The sequence below is a fragment of the Anser cygnoides genome, chromosome 3 (assembly GCF_040182565.1).
Source record: "Anser cygnoides isolate HZ-2024a breed goose chromosome 3, Taihu_goose_T2T_genome, whole genome shotgun sequence".
Taxonomy (NCBI): Eukaryota; Metazoa; Chordata; class Aves; order Anseriformes; family Anatidae; genus Anser; species Anser cygnoides.
The window spans coordinates 8,802,738-8,815,164 of record NC_089875.1 but is presented as its reverse complement, the minus strand read 5'-3'; the positions used below and the strand labels follow the sequence as shown (position 1 = coordinate 8,815,164).

General features: G+C 40.1%; 1 protein-coding gene across 14 annotated transcripts in view; it reads right to left on the bottom strand.

Moving 5' to 3' along the window:
• The window catches only part of LOC106042289 (uncharacterized), a 215,889-nt gene that overhangs the window by 82,098 nt on the left and 121,364 nt on the right, over positions 1-12,427 (bottom strand). The window lies entirely within an intron of this gene.

The window sequence follows — 12,427 nt, the reverse complement described above, 5'->3', positions numbered from 1 at the left end:
AAATACAACATACTTGAAGAAATCTGAAAGCAGATGGGCTATTTCTCTTCCACCCCACATGATTGCACCTTATCATAAGTTAAAATCAACTACAAAGCAATTACATTTACAAGGCACAGTCTTTAGTAGATACTTTCAAAAAAAAAAAAACTGGGATTTTTACTCCTAGATTCACACGACTATTTTATCACAAGCACCCAAATCACTTTGAATATGTCAACATTGCTGAAAATACCAATGAACCCTGTGTGTCTTTATGTTTTATTGTTTTATAGAACTTGTATTTAAACAGATCAGCATACTGCGAAGCTGTGCCTGAGGCACTGAGTGGTGACAACATTGTGAACTCTGGGTCGTGAAACAGTATCAGAAATGAAACTGGAAAGCTAGTGAATGATTCATCTATTATTGCCACTTGATATATTAAGTACTTTCCATACTAGAAACCCATGCATCTTAACTACATTGCAATTACACCATACACTATAATTATTCTCAGCTACATGTTAAACTCTTTACCTACGTAAGTGGCTATCACACATATTCCATGCCTAACTATGAAGCAATTGTTATTTGTCACCCTTATCATGGGAGTGTTTTTCGGAGTAATTAATGATCCTGACTAAAGTATGACCACGCTGCCTAGATTAGTCATTTTATTGACACATGTGGACTAAAAAATATGCCAAAAATCTATAGCACAGGTAGGTCACAAAAACAAACCACAGAGCACTATAAAAACGCTTAGAGTAACGCTAATAAAGTACTGAACATTTAATGTGGATGGGGCTTATGCAGGATGGAGACTGGCCTTTCCAATAACTTCAGATGCAACAAATGTTTTTGGAAATTTCCCAAGCAGAGTAACTAACAAGACCGTTTCCTATAGAGCTCTATACAATCTACACCATGGTTCTTCGATTTTCCTTATGAAAATTCTACACAAAGAAAAATGACTGCTTTACACCATTTTCCCCCCAGTCAGCTCAAATAAATTCTATGGAAATTGAACTGACCGCTTATGATTAGTGAATGTCAATCAGTCACCTAAGGTTAGCACTCATGATCCTAATGGCTCCCTAAGCTCCTGGCATTAATCACTCACCCACACCCTTACTCACACACTGACTGTTCCATTGATTTATTACTTGGGCAAAGCGGTATTTATTCTGTACATAAATACATCTCCTTCTTTACTGACACAGGATCCATTCAATACCTAATTGTAATCCCCTTTGGAGGAATAATAATAAAAAACTGGAACAGTCAGGAATAACAACAGTTGAGGTATCCATAGCTAAAGAATGGATCTGTCTCATCAGGACAACAGCGCGGCTGGCTAACCAGATGGGATGTCAGGGCAGAAGTAAGGAAAGAGTCTGCCTTTTGGAGAGCAAGAGCTACGCAGCTCTGGGATGTAAATGAAGGGGGAAAACCATTTACTGAGCTCTGCTCAGCAAGATTGTCCTTCTGCAAAATGCTGTGCTTCACCATCACAGCAGAAGGACACTTATTCTGGCATATCAACATGACAGCAGGAAGAAGACCAATCCAGTGGCATCACTCAACAGAAGACAGCGATGGAGACGTGCCATCTGGAGGTTTAAGGATGAGCACACCATAGGAAGAAGCCCACAGCGAGGCACCAGCCACTTTCCTTCTTTGCTGGGCCCCTCTCTACCCACACATCCCTTATCCAGCCTCCGACAGCCCCGGCCTTACTAGGAGGGTATCATAGGCTTGCAAGTTGTAATTTACAAGCAATGTTTCTCTTAAGACACATTGAGCTCAACTCTATCCTGTAGCTTTGATTACACCGTATTTCCAGGCTAGAGTCAGAACACAAATGTGCTCTGAAGCTGTAAAACTCCTGCTCTGCTGTTTGACTCTGGTTCATCCCCTCTGCTGAGGTTGTGTAACCTCTGTAACTTCCATGACTGCATCTTACTGAATTCCAAAATGGTTCAACCCTTAATTTAAGTTACCCTTAACTTAAGTGAAGTGTCAGAATGGGTTGTTTCTTTGGGAAATTCAGCAAGTACATGCACAACTATCTTAAATCACTTTCAGAGAACACAGAATATGACCCTTGGAGAGAAGGCTTGTAGCTGAAGTACCTAGATAATGGCACCACTCTTCTTCATAAGTAAAGACAAAAAAAAGAAAAAAAGATCAGCTTGGCTAAATTAATTTACTTCAACCTCAGAACCTCAGTGCTTGTCAATAGCAAACCAATAATTCTAGCTGGAACTCTATTCAGTGAAGTATAGATACAAACAATAACTCATCAGTAAATTCTAGATGAAAATGAAGCTTCTTAGTCGTTTAAGTCACTGTCTCATAAACTATCTGTATTCTGTATGTAATGCAAATATTCCCTTTGGATGGGTTTTCCAGAGTTGCCAGCATCAACATAACTTTACTTCCACTCCTGTCATTCATGTTTTAACACAGATTTCTCTTCAAGTCTATTTAGGGCAATGCCAGTTGTTATCTGGATTATATGAATATTCATGACCTTATAAGATAGCATGAACTACAGAAATTCTTTTCACTCCAAACAGTTCAGAGGGTAGATAAATCTCGCCATGTATAGCCAACTGACAACACAAAGTACCCTTCTTGCTACATGCATTTAGGTTGCCATTTGGCAAGGAACACTCGTGCATGCAGCGGATGATATACTGCCTGTGCTGAAGAAGCCAGAGCTCAATTATATTGACTTCTGTGGAGTAATGATTTTGTCCAAGGTTTTTAAGGTTAGTCACATGGGTAGAAGCTTTGCTGAACCAAAGCATCAGAGATGAAAATCATCCATCATTTATGTGTCTCAGGCTTTCAGATCAACTAATCTTCCTCGGCAGCTCATGTACTGCAAACAAACAAGTGTGCTAGCTGCCTTGCCCTATTTTCTTCTTATAAAAGTGGAAGAAAATCCACTAGCTTTGCTTGGTTTGTTGCTATTCAGTTATTAAAATGAGTGTGCTCTATTTCCCAAGATCTTTTTTTTTTTTTTTTAAATCAAGTTCAGTAGAAAATACTGTGATATAAAACCCAAGTCTAATGACATCCCAAACAAAACACAATAACCTGCTTAAGACAGATTATATAGTTTAACATCCCCATCCTCCAAGCTCACAAGAGAAGACAAAATAGAAGGCAGGGGAAGGTCAAGATGAGAAAGTGTGTCCTTACGTTTTCAGCATTAGAGGAGAATGACAGAATAACAGTAGCATGGGGCTGCCAGGCACAGAGCAGACCGAGTTCTGCCATCTCTGCACTGCAGCTGTGGGATGTGGATGAAGAGGGGTGAATCGCTACCAAACTGCAAAGAGCCTGAACACGTCTACTTTCAGCCTGTCCAACTGCAAGAACTAGTGCAGGTACTTTGATGTTTGCCAGATTCAAACAGCACTAAATGGCAGTCAGATTTTATTTTTTTCCTTGTCAGGAATATACTCAGTTAACATAATAATCATAAATTTAATATTTAGATTAATTAAATAGTTAGCTAATGCAAATATCATCTTGACACTATTAACCCAGCAGCAATTAGATATTGGTCTATAGCACAAAATTTAGATCCCCCATTCAGATTAGGACTTTCTGATTGCTTACATTTAATTTATAAATAAAAAAAAATATCTGTTTTCCAAATATGAATTCTGCTTTGATTTGTTTCAAAACCCCCCTCTTTCTGCAGTAGCCAGTCCCCACAGAGGCTTTGAGTACACATCTCCTGAACAGACTGCAGCTCCACAGCTACGTAAACCACAGCTGTGAAGTCACGACCTCATCGAGGTCACAGACTTAGGATAGGATGGTTTACAAGGAAGACAAGAAGTTTAGAAAGAAGCTAAGGAGGAGGCAAGGGAGCTATCAAGAAAAAGCTCTTCTTGCATCTGAAAAAAGTGAAGTCATACTTTATTCCAAGAGTGGCTTTCTTTTTACTGCCAACTGAAACAACTTCTTTGCATAAGCAGAAGAGATCACATCCCATCCAAAGCTGTCCTACACACCACAGACATATCTATAATTGGTAGTGTTCAAACCATATTTACTGTGAACAAATCACGGAAGACATCAGTCCTAGCAAGGGCTATGTCATTTGCTAGGTCTGTGCTCAGGCTCCTGCTGATGGTGGTCTCTCTCCTCCATAATTAAAGATGAAGAATGGGTCTCTGATGTAGTTTCTGTTGGTAAATTTTAAAAATTAAAGATTTGGAAGTATAACCCTTGAAAGCATGCCCTCCTTATTGCTTGAGATAAGACACTTGATAGAGTCTGAAGCATCTTAAAATAACCATTCATGCTACAATTTGTTTAGAGATGTACTAACCTAAGGGTTTGGAAACTTTCTAGGGAACTGAAAGATGGTTGAAATTGAACTTTTAAGACCATACAAATGTGGCCACATAAATTAGTACAAAGCAGAAAGTAAGTATTTAGAAATTGAACCAGTATCTTTGGTGGTTGTTTTTGCTCATTTTTATCCTGACATGGAAAACCTGAATAATGTGCACTCAAAAGTGGCTATATTTAGGCAGAATCCTGCCTAGATATCTCTGCCAATTATTAATGCTGTTGGGCATGATAAAGTACTGTATCAGATTTGTCTGTGTTTGCTATTCTCTCAATTTAAGCCATTTGGGCTGAAAATTCTCACATGGAGTTTCTACCTCAAACTCAATCACTTGGAAATATTTAGGCAAGAGGGAAGCAGCTGTTACCAATGAAAGCTCTCAGTGACTATGAGCTGCCTGCCTCCAACCCCTGGCTCAACTTCTCTCCCAAAATAAACTTAGAAATCTCTGACTTCTGTTATACCTCCTGTGGGGAAAGAACTTCAAATTTAGCACGAAGGATCAGTGGATATCCAGAATGCTATTCCTTTGAAAAAAATCCATCCAAATTTGGGCTTTGGTTTTTATCTTTTAGCTTTATCAGAGTATGACCTTCATTAGCTTGATCTTAGCCTTACTAATGCCAACAAAATACTCCATTATCTCCATGGGAGAAAACTCTAGAGTTTCATCAATGTTATCTTCCATTCAGAATAATCTTTCATTAGAAATAATTTACTGTAACAAGATCATCACCACAGGCATTTCATACTGAGAGCAAGGGGAATCTTCTTGCTTTCATTTGAACAAATTGCCATTAGTTCCATGAGAAATAAGCATCATAAGTTTTAGAACCTTAATATTGACAATGCCTTTCATGACAACTGAAATTCCTACAGTCTACCCAACATTTACATTGCTGCTTCACAGGACAGCTCTCCTTTGGAGAGGGCTTTGCATTCAGGACTAGACACTCCCAGAAATCCTGGGCCAACAATGCTTTCCTTACACGTTTATGAGTACAACTACTCACATCTGCTGCATTTCCCTTGTTTTATAAAGCCACGGAATGGTTATTCAGAGTCAAGCTTACTTTTGTTTGCAGTTCCAGATGTGAAGGGGTGTTTATGACTTTCTTGAGTTAAACTGTAAAACCTCAATCTGTTAATAACTAGCACTCCAGGACCCTTCAAGCTTCAGGATGAATGCTACGCTACCCTTTAACAGGCTGTGTCCTTCCTAGAGTATGAAGGAAATGGGCCTCCTCACTTGTCTTGCTATTTTCAGACTGCTAAAAGAGCACCTCCATCGGAACAAGCAGGCACTCTACCCCTCTAGCCTGGGGCAAGCAGGACTAGGAAGATTACTGTACTCCCGCTGTTCTGCAATTAGGAGGAAGATCAGCATTGGCTTCACAGTATTTGATTACGTGCCACATCGCTGTTCTTGGGCCATAGACAGGAATTTCATCAGCACTTGTAATAAAGAAGCCATGGTAAAGACAGCAATGCTCTGGGACTCCCTAGCTTTTGAGGATTTTTTTGTTTTATTTTTTTTTGAGTTTTCTAGTGCTTGCCAGTATGAGCTTGGCCGCACCAGGCAGACTTCATGTTTTTTTCCTGATGACTCCAGCAGTTCAATGGTGGGCAAGGTTGAATATTAAATACGATTAGCTGTACCACAGAGATTAATACCAGCTATCTTCCATTAAGTGGAAGCACCTCACAATTAGAGGCAGTTTAAAAGCACATTGAATTTATTTATATTTTAATAAATATAAAAATAAAGTAAAATATATATTTACTTATGAATTTATTCCTGGACTTGCATCCAGGAATAAAGATTACCCTTATTATTGTTATTGCTGGACAAATACTCATTCAAATCTAGTATTGTGGACAAACTGAACAGCAGGACTGCAAAAGCAATTCACAAAGCAAATCAAAGTAATGTTTTCCACCACCATCAAAAGAAGAATCCTTGAATTTCACTTGAGATCAACTGTTCGGAGAAAAATCCACAAGTGCTTTTGGTTTAGGGACAAGCAGATCACTGCCAGAGCCAGTCACAGCCCCCTACAATCCCTGGAAAATTGCATTTGCTTTTTTACATGATTTAAGCAAATTTCTTGCTAAAGCAAACCAAGTAACCAGCCCTCAGAAGTTCTAGGTTTCCAGCTAAACAGGTACTGGTTTTGCATCGGCAATGTTGGTACAGAAAAAGTTCTGAGCCTCCCTGCCACCCAACTGAAAATTGTATTTTGGCTTGTACACCTTACTCCACTCAAGCACAGACTATATAGAAATGTTTGGTTCACCTTTTATCTCTCCCAAAATCTGCGAAGATTTGGGCGCTAAGCTGTGGTATGACATTGCTCAGCCATCTGAGCTGAGAGCTGTTGCGAGTTCCTAGCATGATACCCCTCTGCATCATTTACTGTATGTGGCCAATTGAGTTTTCTTCCCCTATGCACGTATCCCATTAACCTCAGTTAAATGATTTTTTAATGAAGAATACTTGTGTTCCTAGAACAGCTCTCTGTTCAGAGCAAACCAGGGATTCTTTTAAAAAACATTCTTTAATCAACTCATTTCTATACAGGCAATGTGATAGTTGCCTTAAGAAATAAATAAGTAGCCTATACCCTCCATAGAAAGGCTGAAGGGTAGAGAGAGAACTTACAATGAGATTTTTTTTTGTAACAAATAAACCTTGGAACTGAAAATTATAAGTCAAAAAAAACCAGATACTTCAGTAGCACATCTTGAACAGAATACATCTCAAACAGATTTTTTTCTTTTTTTTTTAATTTAACATCTAAAGCCAGGTCTGTTTGCAGACTTCTGTAGTCTTCTGGTGAAATAAATGTAACTGAATCAAATGATATCAGCTGCTGCTGAAACCTCAGGTGATGAAACAGCACAGTACCCCCCTGAATGCTACAGCTCAGCTGCAACGACCCCGAAGGTCTCTTTAGTCTGGACATCCACAGCATGGGCCTGAATTGTACTGGATAGTTTCACATGTGCAAGTAGAAGTACAACCTGAATCAGTCTGCAAATCGTGCCACAAGGTGAGTCAAGAAGTCATTGCACCACTCAGACAAATATGCACCAAGAACCACATCCTGCCCGCGTTCATAAAAACCCATTTATGGGACCTGGTGCTGACCAACCTGATGCTCAGCGTGGTTCATGCCAAGTCCGGAGGGAGGCAGGGCAGCTCACAGGCTCAGGCTGGGGTACGTGGGCACAGTGTAGTGCTGTTGTCAGGCAAGATGCTGCTTTGAGCTCATTTTTGCTTTTCAGGTATTGTGCATATTCAGAGGGAATATTAAAACAGATAATGAACAGTACAGATAACCACAATGGTGCTGCTGTAACACAATGCCAAAAATCTTTTTCTTTTATGTTCACAAAAGCTGCTCTTGCTGGTGTTAGTACTGTGCAGAGCTGTCACACATTCCTTGCCTTGCTAAGCCTGATATTTGTTACAGTGTTGAGGGGGGAAAAAACACCATAGCATTTTGATTTAAGATTTAAATGTGACAGCCTATCAGACAAGCTTGACACATGATTAAACATCTAACTGTTCTTCATGTGGCATTCAGACTGGTGGCACAGGGAAAAGGCTTTTCTTTTTGGATGTTCTGCCAGACTGTGTTGTGTGACTCTCCCCAGGGAAACAGCTCAGAATGCCAAAGGAAAATTAACCTGGCTCTTTTGGATCTGAGCCCACATGTGCCGGACGTGCCATACTGGAAACTGCATGAGGACAAAATAAGCCAAGTATGGATTTGGGAGAAAAAGATGGCATGAACATGCCATGGACAATACCACATAACATATATAACATATTACTTGGAATATCTTCTCCAGCATTTGCTTTAAACTTAAGTGATTAAAGAGACCCTCTTCTGAACAACTTTAAAATGAGTGCACATTTTTCTCCCCTAAGTGGGTTTCTTCCCCTCTACCCCCAAGGTAAGCGTACAGTACTGCAGAGTCCCTTCAAGCAAAGCTCTGTAATTGCAACTGCTTTATTGCCAGGGTGAGGGGTTTCATTCAGTGAGGGAGGGAAACGCAAATCTTCTGGCCCCAAGCTTTAAGGGGATTCATTACTGTGCGAAACAGCTGATGAAGCAAGTCTCAAAAATGGCTTTCACTCCCAATATCGCCTCATTAGTAGCACAAACTGTCATGCTAGAAAATTCAAATGAATTCAAGCCAACCAACCCTCTTAATGGTGCCAGGCATAGTTTCTCTTGTTAAATAATATATTTTCCTCAGTCACAGCAGAACATCTCACCTACTTTCAAGCTTTATAAAAAAAGCAGTATTTGCGTAATCCCCATCGTATCAAAGAACATTTTTAATATCAGCTGCAGGAAAGGGGTCACTCTCATTGCTGGTAGTTTCCACCAGCAAAGTGGATATAACTTAATTCTACCTAAAATAAGCAGTGCAATATATTATATATTACCACACATATATAGTGTGCGTGTATGCATATGTATCTCTCTCCAAATATAACACCAGACACTCAACAAGACTCCACAAATACTCATGTATCATTTTAAAGTGAATTACTTAAAGCAGCTGGTACATGGTTTAATCTCCAAACCCACCATTTAACACACTTACCTTGAAAAAAAATCCTCAGGTTAACATTACTTACCCGAGTAATTGATCTAAAGCTCAAAATCGAGAAATCACCTATATGAAAAAAGTGCACTAATACCCGAAGATGACAAGTAGAATATTTCATGAAGTAAAAGGTGAACATCTACCCCATTTTACTTAGTGTGTAAAATGACTTAATGTGTTTCCATTTGCCAATGCTTGTAGTTAATAGACAAAGGTCAGAACAAACAAACAAAAAAACAGCGAACATGACACATGAAAAAAACCCTTCCCAACAGTCTCTGAAGATCCAGTCTACTCCAGATAAGCAACCCAAGTGCATGAACAGCTCTGTACCTCTTGTTCCAGCTCTGATAATTCCAAGTACACATCTTGTCCACTTAGTGTCAGCAGATTTCTTTCTCCATGACATCTTGTAGCAATTAATTTCTTCGGCTTCATCAGTCCATGTCTGGGAAAAGCAGTTGCTTCCCCTTATCAATCTTTTGCTCCTAGTGAATATTGCCTTCTTCACTGTCCAAATACTCAGAAGACAAACTCTAGTTTCTATATAAAATACATGATCTAGAGTTGTTATGTGGTACTTATTTATCTATGTATCTATGGGAAAATTCGATTTTTTCCAGTATCTTTATACAGGGATTATTTTTTTTCCTCCAGACCCTAAATCATCCTTATCATCTTTTTCTGAACTCTCTTGTTCTGTACCATCCTTTTAGTGGGGAAGTGAATGGAATTACACAGTATATTTGAAATGAGGTCACACTGCCAGCTACACTACAGCTCGAGCATTCTTTCCATTTTCTCTTACAACAGCCAGAAGGCAGATGGGGAAAGTTGAATGCAAATGACTTCTAAGTTATCACAGAAATGCTTCTATGAATCTGGCAAAGTTACAAATAACAGCCGGAGCTTCAATCCTGAAGAGGCACCCTCATACCCCACCTCTGGACCTACATCCAGGAACAGAGAGAGGGGCAGAAATTTGCATTGACAACTGCATGAATGAGCACTGAATTCATAAAGCAGGACTGTGACTGCACGTCTTCATGTTTGCCCTTTCTGTCAGTCTAGAACGAGGCAGGCCAGTGGCTTTTTGGCCATATACTATGTCAAGGATGGTAGTTATCTATGGTCTGTCTCATGCATTTGTGCTAGCTCTGAGTACTTATGGAATTCTAATATGATCCTCATTTCAATGCCATGGAACATACCTTTTTGTCAAATCATCACTGAAGCACCTTGGTGTCAGCAAGACTGAAGCCCTGCAACCCTTTGTGAATTCCCTGAATGTCCCAGGGAATTAAGAACAACAGTTAGGGGAGAGAGTGCACCCTGGCAGAAGGACAGATGCTGGAAGCTGCAGTACAGCCATGCCCACTGATTCTGGAAAGACCTGTACAACCCAACTGGTTCATTTCTGCACCTTGAACTCTTCTGACCTAACGGAAAGCTTTGAGGAAATAAACCCCATCAGGTGCCATGGTGTAGTTATGGATTCAAGAAGAAGCACTGCTATTACTGCAACAAAGTTGATACTAACCAATATTCAGTTAATTGCCTACTAAGCAATGAAACTTGAATGGTTTTACAGAATATGCAGGATTTAAATCCAGACCCAGCTATTCAAACAGGGTAGCAAGATCAAGGAATAAGCTGTGAAAACGGGCAAAGATGCCACTAACCAGAGTGTAGTTTCTCTAACTTACAGCCACTGTTATATGAATGAGAGACAAGTTCCAAAAGGCGAGGGATTTACAAGCTGCATGGTAGTTCATTAATCCACTGACTGCATATTAGAAAATAAATCAGTCAAACAGCTGAGAATCTGACTTAATGATTCTGTAATTGTTTGTCTCTCCAAACTGTCATCATATTTGGATCAAACAGCTTTTGCTGTCACGCCACAGAAGAGGATATTCTCCCAGTTCCACATAACAGCTGGCTTTAGCAGCTTTGATGCAAAGATTTCTCTTGTGATTTATTCCTTCCATCTGATAATCATTTCTGAGCGAGAGCAGAAATATTGGCCTTCCGTCAAAGAAAGCTAACATGCAAGTGTAGCTAGCAATCTACATAATCTTTCTGAAATCATTATGGCAAGTCTGGGTCTCAAATCACCAGCCTAACTGATGCTGAGGGGGCCCAAGCTCCCGCGCCTCAACATATAACATGGCAGCTGCCATTTCTGGGAGCAGACGGGCTGACTTCTAGGATGCTGGCTCTCAGTCACAGGCTGGCTTTGGGGCACCGGTAAAGAGATTCAGTAAAACCAGCTTACTGGCTGGGCTCAAAACAGACTGTCCCAAATTAATACAACTAGTTAACTGGGCTGGTTGTGTTTCACCTGGGAGAGAATGTTAGTCAGCTGAGGTAATTAGTCTGGATTTAAAAAAAATGTGGGGGGGGAGGGGTGACAACAGCCCAGAATTTATTTGTGAGCAAGAGCATAGAGAGGACTACAGCTCACAGACCTTCCAGCAAATGATTCCAGCTGCTGATTCCCAGCACCATCAACACCAGATAGAAGCACATTTTATTTCTCCCTTAAGACAGGCATATTCCTGGGATCAAATACCAATTGCTCTGTAACTGCCGAGGTGGAGATTCATATCCAAGACCAAGCCAAGCTCCCACTGAATAGTATTTTACATTGGGCAAAGTGCATCAAGTCCAGGCCCGGGCATGGGGTGCAGTGGTGGAAGTTTGGGTGAGCCGAGAAGCAAGCTTCCCTTTGGAAAGCGCTGAGCTTCACCAACAGCAGTGTCAGGGTACTGCAAAAAAACTTAGCCTCTTCTGCACCTTTAATGTCTAAGTAAGGAGAAACACCAAACCAGATCCTGATCCACTATTTCACTAATGCAGTCCCTGAAAGTCACTACCCTTAGTTGCATAAGAAGTTCTTTTGGGAAAACAAAAAATTTAAAAATCTACATTATCATCTCAATATTCACAAATACCTTTTACATCTGTAAGTAGATAACTGATGCACGTGATTTATATGAACTGCAGAGTCCTCTGGCACATTTGGCTCAGGAATAGGTTACTACATTTGAAAGTAAAATCAGCTTAAGGTATTATATAATTGGATGAATAATCAAAAAAAGCTCATTAAAGCATCAAAGTGTGCTGATGTAGCAAAATGCTCTCCTCTGACCTTCATTGTTTTGCACTGTCCGTTTTGACTAACCGCTTCTCACCTTCTGCAAACAGAATAAACTCAGCATTTAAAATTATTACACACACGCACCCCCTTTGGCTATTTCTTTTATCCTTCTTTAGCGGTGCCTACACCCTGGTGAGATCTTGCAAGTTAACCCTGTGAGATTCACTGGTGCGAGAGGCAATCAGAACAAAGATGAAAGTGCTCTAGTCAGCAGTGACACAGAACGGCATTAACTCACCGTTCTATCTGTATCACAGACATAACCACCCGTGCTT